Source organism: Vigna unguiculata, chromosome 6 (genome assembly GCF_037176805.1).
Source record: "Vigna unguiculata cultivar grain cowpea cultivar isolate G323 ecotype 2 chromosome 6, ASM3717680v1, whole genome shotgun sequence".
Classification (NCBI taxonomy): Eukaryota; Viridiplantae; Streptophyta; class Magnoliopsida; order Fabales; family Fabaceae; genus Vigna; species Vigna unguiculata.
In genome coordinates this window covers 23946168-23955999 of record NC_140797.1, presented here as the reverse complement: position 1 = coordinate 23955999, position 9832 = coordinate 23946168, and the positions used below count along the sequence as shown (strand labels likewise).

Here is a 9832-nt window from a genome sequence, read left to right as displayed (position 1 = left end):
AAATTTTCATATTTTGGTAAAGCTTCTTTCAATTTTTTTACCCTTTTCACATTTACAATTTAAATAACTCACAATTTATATATGAAATTTGTTCAAAATTGCAACAGAACCACTTTTGTCGTTACTCAAAGGGTATCGATGTTCTTAAATTTGAAAAATTTCATCTTTCGGTAAAGCTTTTTTCATTTTTTTTTACCGTTTTCACCGTTTAAAATTTAACTAGTTCATATTATATATATAAAACTTGTTCAACAATTCACAAAAAACGTTTTGGCCAATACTTAAAAGGAATTGGTGTATTACAATTAAAAAATTTTCATCTTTTGGTAAAACTTTTGAAATTCATTTTACCTTTTTCACTATTGACAATTTAAACTACTCACGTTCTATATAAAAATTGTTCAACATCTCATAAGAAAGACGTTGGGCAATACTCCGAGGAGATTGGTGTTTTCAAATTTGAAAAATTTCATCGTTTGGTAAAGTTTTTTTCATTTCTTTTACACTTTTACTGTTTACAATTTAAATAACTCATATTTCATATATGAAATATTTTCCAAATTGCAACGGAACCGCTTTGGCCGTTACTCAAAGGGAATTGGTGTTTTTAAATTTGAAAATTGTCATCTTTTGATAACACTTTTTTAGTTTTTTTGACCCTTTTAACCGTTTACAATTTAAAAGACTCATATGTTATATATAAAAATTGGTCACCATTTCATAACAAACATGTTGGGCAATACTCAAAGGGGATTGGTGTTTTAAAATTTGAAAATTTTCATATTTTGGTAAAGCTTCTTTCAATTTTTTTACCCTTTTCACGTTTACAATTTAAAAAACTCATAATTTATATATGAAATTTGTTCAAAATTGCAACAGAACCACTTTTGTCGTTACTCAAAGGGTATCGATGTTCTTAAATTTGAAAAATTTCATCTTTCGGTAAAGCTTTTTTCATTATTTTTACCGTTTTCACCGTTTAAAATTTAAATAGTTCATATTATATATATATAAAACTTGTTCAACAATTCACAAAAAACGTTTTGGCCAATACTTAAAAGGGATTGGTGTATTACAATTTAAAAATTTTCATCTTTTGGTAACACTTTTGAAATTCATTTTACCTTTTTCACTATTGACAATTTAAATGACTCATGTTGTATATAAAAATTGTTCAACATTTCAGAAGAAATACGTTCAGAATTACTCAAAGGGGATCGGTGTTTTCAAATTTGACAAATTTCATCTTTTGGTAAAGGTTTTTTTTATTTTTTTTACCCTTTTCACCATTTACAATTTAAATAACTCATGTTTTATATATGAAATTTTTTGCAAATTGCAACAAAAATGCTTTGGCTGTTACTCAAAGGGAATTGGTGTTTTTAAAATTGAAAATTTTCATCTTTTGGTAACATTTTTTTAGTTTTTTGACCCTTTTAACCGTTTGCAATTTAAAAGACTCATATGTTATATATAAAAATTGGTCAACACCTCATAAGAAACACGTTGGGCAATAGTCCGAGAAGATTGGTGTTTTCAAATTTAAAAAATTTTATATTTTTAAAAGACTCACATGTTATATATAAAAAGTGTTCAACATTTCACATAAAACATTTTGGCCAATACTTAAAAGGAATTGGTGTATTACAATTTGAAAATTTTCATCTTTTGGTAACACTTTTTTAATTTGTTTTAGCCTTTTCGCCGTTTACAATTTAAACTACTCACGTTCTATATAAAAATTGTTCAACATCTCATAAGAAACACGTTGGGCAATACTCCAAGGAGATTGGTCTTTACAAATTTGAAAAATTTCATCGTTTGGAAAAGTTTTTTTCATTTCTTTTACCCTTTTACTGTTTACAATTTAAATAACTCATATTTCATATATGAAATATTTTCCAAATTGCAACGGAATCGCTTTGGCCGTTACTCAAAGGGAACTGGTGTTTTTAAATTTGAAAATTTTCATCTTTTGATATCACTTTTTTAGTTTTTTTTGACCCTTTTAACCGTTTACAATTTAAAAGACTCATATGTTATATATAAAAATTGGTCAACATTTCATAACAAACATGTTGGGCAATACTCAGAGGGGATTGGTTGATGAATATCACCCTAAGAGGCTTTTCATAGCATTGGGCCAACGCCTAGGCCTATTCATTTTTTTTAATTTCTTTTAATTTTTTTTAATTTTTTAAATAAAACTTGTTCTAATTGGGTCTGTTTTGCTAAATGCAGCTCACTTTTCCAAGATGCCAATTATTAAAGTATTTGGTATTGGGCCTGCGGCCCAATTCAACACACCAATGCTTCCCATCAATGTGCATCATCATGTGGGCCAAGATCATGGCTGCACTTGCGGCCCAAGTTCTCCTTCACGCCCAATTTCTGCATCTCTGATGAATGGGCCTCGAGCAGCCCAAACCCCGCACACCAACGTACGACACAAAGGCTCCCTCCAATTCAATCTGTCACCCAATTTATTCACATAGCGTGAAATGAAGAAAGCCATGCGGCCACACACTTAACAACATCTTCTGTTTGGGCTGAAACCAAATTGCAGCCCAAATTCCCAATTCAGCACGGACAGAGCAGAATCATTTGTGCTGAGCACCCAAACTCTGCTAGGGTCACGATTACCTTCTTCTTTGCTAGGGTTTCAGTAACAACCCTCACGTGAAACCTCAATCTTGAGCTAGGGTTCTGTTCCATCCACCTTCACGCGTTTAACCCTTGTAGCTAGGGCTTCTACTTCATGCCTTCATCTTTGCCGTTAGGATTCTTGTTAGATGACGGCTTTCCTTTCTTTTTCATTATTTTCTGTTAATGGTTGCCTTCGTATATAAAGGTCGATCCATCTCTGTAACAGATTAGCTTTGATGAATGAGAGTGAGATTTTAATCCCCTTTCGTCTTAGCTCACCCTCACCGAGAGTAAACCCTAGAGTGACCTTACCGGTGAGATTCTGAACACCATAATCGCCTTCCGTTGCCTGTTCGGTGGATTTCCACCGAACAAATCCATGTTTCATGGCCTTGCATCGTGATTCCGACAAGACTTGTGGCTTCGCGCGTCCATCATGTGGTAATCAGAGCTCCGGTTTCGAGCTTGGAGCGAGGAGGTCTTCAAAGATGAGTATATCCGTTCATATTTCTTCTTAGCCGTTTGATTTCGTCTTGTTCACATTTTGATTGCGTCTGTTTTCTATTCTGAATCTGTGTAGTGGTTTTTCATGTTGAAATTGATTCAAATTTGATTGTTCCGATTTTTCTGAATCAATCCTGATGCCAAAACATGTCATAGGCTTCTAATCTGCCGCTTAATGCATGTCACTTAGATTTTAATTTCAGTTTTGATTAACTAGCTTTACAATTTTATAATCTGTGTTTTGTCTTAGGAATTGTTTAGTTCTTTTATATGTCACTGATTCCATAGCAGTTGTGTACCTGATTTGTGTTTTGTTCAACGTTTAAGCATCTGATTCAGTCCATGTTATATTTTAATTCGCGTAATTAGGTTCATGTGCCTGTTTTGTATGTTCGAGATTTGCTCTTAGATCTTTAGCAACTATCTTCAGTGCATATTTTCACTGTTTCATGTTTAAGTCGTGTTGAGTTGTTGCATTGTTTGTCCAATTGAATTCCAACTCTGTTTGGTTCTTGTGTTCTTTTTGTAATTCCATTTCTGGCCTAGGATTGTGCTGACAAAACTGTAGTGCTCCACTAAACTAATCCTATATCTGACTTTGTTCAGATTGTTCAAATGGACATTCAGTATTGATTAATTAGTGCATAGGCATTGCTAGTCTTTCGTTCTTTCAGTGTCAATTGTTTTATAGTTGTTCTGCAAATTTGAGTTTCAATAATTGGTTCAATTTTTTTTTTGCCTGTATTCAATTCTGGCTGTGGAGTATATCAGATTGGATCCATGTGCTGAATTCGCATGTTGCAGTTCTATTCCATTGTTGGGTCATTGTGCTTTGAATTCAAACCATATCCATATTTTTGCAGTCAATTCAGGTTGATCTTTGAAGCTGAGTTAAAAAAAACTGCATGAGTATTTTTTTTCTTTGAAAGCTACAATACCATTTCTGTTTTCTGTGATTATTCTCTAATATGGTGCCTTTACACTTGATTCCAGTTGTTGCTTGGACCGGTCATTCTTTTCTGCACTGGATTTTGTGTATGTGCTCTAAGTATATTGTATCATGGTACCACATCTGTGTTGGCTGATTTGATTTTGAAAACTATTTCTGGTGTTGTTTAGTTTCTTGTTTGTTCTTGTGCTATATTCTATATTTGCAGCTTTGCTATAGCACATTAGTCTTGCTGCATCATATTTGGCTTTTGTTGTTGAGTGCAGTAATTTGGCTCGCTTTACCTCGCAGCTTCTATTTTATCAGATTATTGACATTAAATCTCTCTCAGTTTTCTGTTTTTGTCTGGTCCAATTCAATGCAATAGTGGTATCATGCTTTCATTTACTCTTGAGTGCCTTTGTTATGGCCTGACTTACTATTTGTCTCCACAATTTCTGGTGCTCTTGCTTTGATTGTCTGCTGCTGGCTTCTTTGTTCACACATGTTCAGTTTTTGAGAGTATCAAATGAGTTAAACTGCTGCAACTTTTGTGATCTGTGTTGATGCTTACTTTAAATCTGCTGCATATTGCTAATTGTTTGCACTGTCCGAGAGTTTCTTGTGAAGTCATTATTGTTTAGTGTGCTTGTCATCATTGTTTTTGAGTTGAATCACTTGAATTCTGCCATATGCGTTTGAGTACTAAATTGGAAGTAGCTTGTTGAAACTGTTGTGAGCTGTTGTAGATGCTCTTTGTGAGTTTAAAAAAAAAAATAGTCCAGTAAAAAAAAAAGAAATATACTGAGAAATCCATGAAAAGTACTCTTGGTCTGCAAAGTGAATGTTTGATTCACTGATTTGAGTAAAATAGAGTGGACTACAGTCACAGATTTGCTACTGTCCTCTTACTTTTCAACTTGCATATGCTCTTGATTCAATTTGTTTTGTGTCTTCTTGATTTTGGTTTTATTCATCTTATTCTAGACACATTCTTTAGGATCCTTTTGTGTGCCACCTTTATTTCTTAGCTTGTTTCTTGCTTGTCTTTATTGGCTATTCTTTGAGTTTATCTATATAATCCATCACTTGATGTAGTCCAGTTTAAACTTTTAACTTTTATTGATTTCCTGAATTGCTCTTCTTAAGTGGCAGAACTTGAATATTTTTTTCTGGTTCTCGTTGCTCTGTACACTCATTTTGTTTGGCAGCCCTTGTAGGTGAGGTTTGATCTGGGAAATGTGGAGTTGTTGTGAATTCATCTGCTATGGGAGTTACACTGCCTAGAGGAAGGAGTGAGCTGGGACTTGAGACCCCACATTGATGTTAGAAAGAGTGCATCCACGAGGGGATTCCAAGGTGTGAGCTGGGAACAATTCCAACATTGGCCGAGAGTTTAAGAGCAAACTGCAACCTTCTTTTCTTTTGTCATTTCTGTTTGTTTTGATATCACAGAATTTTGTGGTGTAATTTTTTTTTTCTTTATTTCTTAATTTCAGTTTCTGTTTCATTTGGCTTAGGTGGGGAAAATGCTTTAGAGCAATCCTAACCTTAGCTTGGTCTGTAATAGCTTCTTAACGTGTAGTGTGATGTTATCAAGGGGTTCCAAGTGCCACTTGATTCTTCACTTAGGAAAACTTTTCGTCTAGTTTATGTTTTCTTGCTTTTATGTTTTCTTGTTCTTTATGTTTTCCATGTCCAGGTTATGTGTGATATGCATGATGAAAATTATGTTTTACGTCTCTGTGATATCAAGGTGCAAATCTTTCGACACTTAGTTGACCTTTCTTTGGTCATAGGATTTCAAACACTTTGAAAGTTGTTTTTCACAATCAAGATTTGTTTTGCTGAGAAATTTTATTGAGAATTTTTGTGAAAGAAATTTAGAGATTTCTGGCTAGGAAAGGCTTGGTTTCTAAGCCTGTCCATGAGACTCACCTCCCTTTCCTGGGAACATTTCTAGAGATCTTTTCCTTTATATTCTCTTTATAAATTTCTAAAGTTTCTTTGTGAAAAATTGTTTGATAAGTGTTTTTGGCAAAAAAATGAGTTTTCATTCGTACCATGAATTGCATTTAGGTAGTCATTGTGAGGATAAAATGCATCATACACATGAGAGTACATTCCCTTTCTTTGGTGAGGACATCAATGCATTATCATACATATCTTGGGAAAGGGAAATAGATGATTTGGTGCATTCATTCCATCTTAGACATAGTAAATACTATTTTCTTACTTTGTGCATTTCTAGTTTTGTAGGACATGCAAAAGAGTGGTGGGATTTTAGGCAGTCTAGAGTGGAAAAAGGAAGAAAATCTTCCATTAACAATTGGAGTGAGTTGAGAGCATGCATGAGAAGAACATTCATACCACCTTCCTTTGATTTTGATCATGAGATAGAGAAAAAGAAGATTGAGATAGCAAGGATGAAGGAAGAAAAACTCACCATAGTTCTAAGAGAGATGAGGGAGTTAGAAGAAAAAGAAAGAATAAGAATTCATAGAAGAGAACAAAAAGAAAGAGAGAAATTTGGGCAAGAATTGAGAGAAGAAGAGGAACAACTGAGAAAAGAGAAGGAGGAAAAAGAGAGAAAAGAATTTGAAGCAAAAGAGAGAGTAAGACAAGAGAAAGAGTTTAAAACAAAAGAGGAAGAGATTGAAAAAAAAGAAAGAAAAGAAATCATGCTTAGAGAAGTAGAGATACAACATCTCACAATTCCTTGCAACTTCAAGGGAGTAACTCCATCTTTCAACTCTTCCTTATTTGTCATTCAAGCTTTTGCCTTAGTTCTCCCGAATACTGCTTTTCCTCCTTCACCAAACATTCCATACTCTTCAAAAGATTTGCAAAAATCAACCATTGACTTAGAGTTACCTTTTAGGTTACAATTAAGTCAAAGGGAAAAAAAATATTTTTGTGAAGTAGGCTATGTACCAAATCCTTCCAAAATTAAAAGCCCTTTTTCATATATTCCTTACAAGTATCTTCTACTTCCATCTTGGAATGTAACAGGAAAATTGTTTGATGATTACTGCATACATATTTTTGATCCTGGAGGAATTCATCTTTAGTGGCTGTGGGGCCTTAAAGAAACCTCTTGATCTGAGGACAGATCCTTTTCAAGAGGGAGGGGATGATGAATATCACCCTAAGAGGCTTTTCATAGCATTGGGCCAACGCCTAGGCCTATTCATTTTTTTTAATTTCTTTTAATTTGTTTTAGTTTTTTAAATAAAACTTGTTCTAATTGGGTCTGTTTTGCTAAATGCAGCTCACTTTTCCAAGATGCCAATTATTAAAGTATTTGGTATTGGGCCTGCGGCCCAATTCAACACACCAATGCTTCCCATCAATGTGTATCATCATGTGGGCCAAGATCATGGCTGCCCTTGCGGCCCAACTTCTCCTTCACGCCCAATTTCTGCATCTCTGATGAATGGGCCTCGAGCAGCCCAAACCCCGTACACCAACGTACGACACAAAGGCTCCCTCCAATTCAATCTGTCACCCAATTTATTCACATAGCGTGAAATGAAGAAAGCCATGCGGCCACACACTTAACAACATCTTCTATTTGGGCTGAAACCAAATTGCAGCCCAAATTCCCAATTCAGCACGGACAGAGCAGAATCATTTGTGCTGAGCACCCAAACTCTGCTAGGGTCACGATTACCTTCTTCTTTGCTAGGGTTTCAGTAACAACCCTCACGTGAAACCTCAATCTTGAGCTAGGGTTCTGTTCCATCCACCTTCACGCGTTTAACCCTTGTAGCTAGGGCTTCTACTTCACGCCTTCATCTTTGCCGTTAGGATTCTAGTTAGATGACGGCTTTCCTTTCTTTTTCATTATTTTCTGTTAATGGTTGCCTTCGTATATAAAGGCCGATCCATCTCTGTAACATATTAGCTTTGATGAATGAGAGTGAGATTTTAATCCCCTTTCTCGTCTTAGCTCACCCTCACCGAGAGTAAACCCTAGAGTGACCTTACCGGTGAGATTATGAACACCATAATCGCCTTCCGCTGCCTATTTTGTGGATTTCCACCGAACAAATCCATGTTTCATGGCCATGCATTGTGATTCCGACAAGACTTGTGGCTTCGCGCGTCCATCATTAGTGTTTTAAAATTTGAAAATTTTCATATTTTGGTAAAGCTTCTTTCAATTTTTTTACCCTTTTCACGTTTACAATTTAAATAACCCATAATTTATATATGAAATTTGTTCAAAATTGCAACAGAATCACTTTTGTCGTTACTCAAAGGGTATCGATGTTCTTAAATTTGAAAAATTTCATCTTTCGGTCAAGCCTTTTTCATTTTTTTTACCGTTTTCACCGTTTAAAATTTAAATAGTTCATATTATATATATATATATAAAACTTGTTCAACAATTCACAAAAAACGTTTTGGCCAATACTTAAAAGGAATTAGTGTATTACAATTTAAAAATTTTCATCTTTTGGTAACACTTTTGAAATTCATTTTACCTTTTTCACTATTGACAATTTAAATGACTCATGTTGTATATAAAAATTGTTCAACATTTCAAAAGAAACATGTTCGGAATTACTCAAAGGGGATCGGTGTTTTCAAATTTGACAAATTTCATCTTTTGGTAAAGGTTTTTTTTATTTTTTTTACCCTTTTCACCGTTTACAATTTAAATAACTCATGTTTTATATATGAAATTTTTTGCAAATTGCAACAAAAATGCTTTGGCTGTTACACAAAGGGAATTGGTGTTTTTAAATTTGAAAATTTTCATCTTTTGGTAACATTTTTTTAGTTTTTTGACCCTTTTAACTGTTTGCAATTTAAAACACTCATATGTCATATATAAAAATTGGTCAACACCTCATAAGAAACACGTTGGGCAATAGTCCGAGAATATTGGTGTTTTCAAATTTAAAAAATTTCATATTTTTAAAAGACTCATATGTTTATATATAAAAATTGTTCAACATTTCACATAAAACATTTTGGCCAATACTTAAAGAGAATTTGTGTATTACAATTTGAAAATTTTCATCTTTTGGTAACACTTTTTTAATTTGTTTTAGCCTTTTCGCCGTTTACAATTTAAACTACTCACGTTCTATATAAAAATTGTTCAACATCTCATAAGAAACACGTTGGGCAATACTCCAAGGAGATTGGTCTTTTCAAATTTGAAAAATTTCATCGTTTGGTAAAGTTTTTTTCATTTCTTTTACCCTTTTACTGTTTACAATTTAAATAACTGATATTTCATATATGAAATATTTTCCAAATTGCAACGGAATCGCTTTGGCCGTTACTCAAAGGGAATTGGTGTTTTTAAATTTGAAAATTTTCATCTTTTGATATCACTTTTTTAGTTTTTTTGACCCTTTTAACCGTTTACAATTTAAAAGACTCATATGTTATATATAAAAATTGGTCAACATTTCATAACAAACATGTTGGGCAATACTCAGAGGGGATTGGTGTTTTAAAATTTGAAAATTTTCATATTTTGGTAAAGCTTCTTTCAATTTTTTTACCCTTTTCACGTTTACAATTTAAATAACTCATAATTTTTGTATGAAATTTGTTCAAAATTACAATAGAACCACTTTTGTCGTTACTCAAAGGGTATCGATGTTCTTAAATTTGAAAATTTTAATCTTTCAGTCAAGCTTATTTCATTTTTTTTACCGTTTTCACCGTTCAAAATTTAAATAGTTCATATTATATATATATATATATATATATATAAATATACATATATAT

General features: G+C 33.3%; 1 long non-coding RNA gene across 1 annotated transcript; it reads left to right on the top strand.

The window, feature by feature from the left end:
- The first annotated feature begins 2379 nt into the window (after positions 1-2379).
- LOC146885665 (uncharacterized) lies at positions 2380-8021 on the top strand. The gene is made up of 2 exons (XR_014995685.1): positions 2380-5437; positions 7350-8021. It is a non-coding gene; the product is annotated as an uncharacterized LOC146885665 (long non-coding RNA).
- Positions 8022-9832: the final 1811 nt, after the last annotated feature.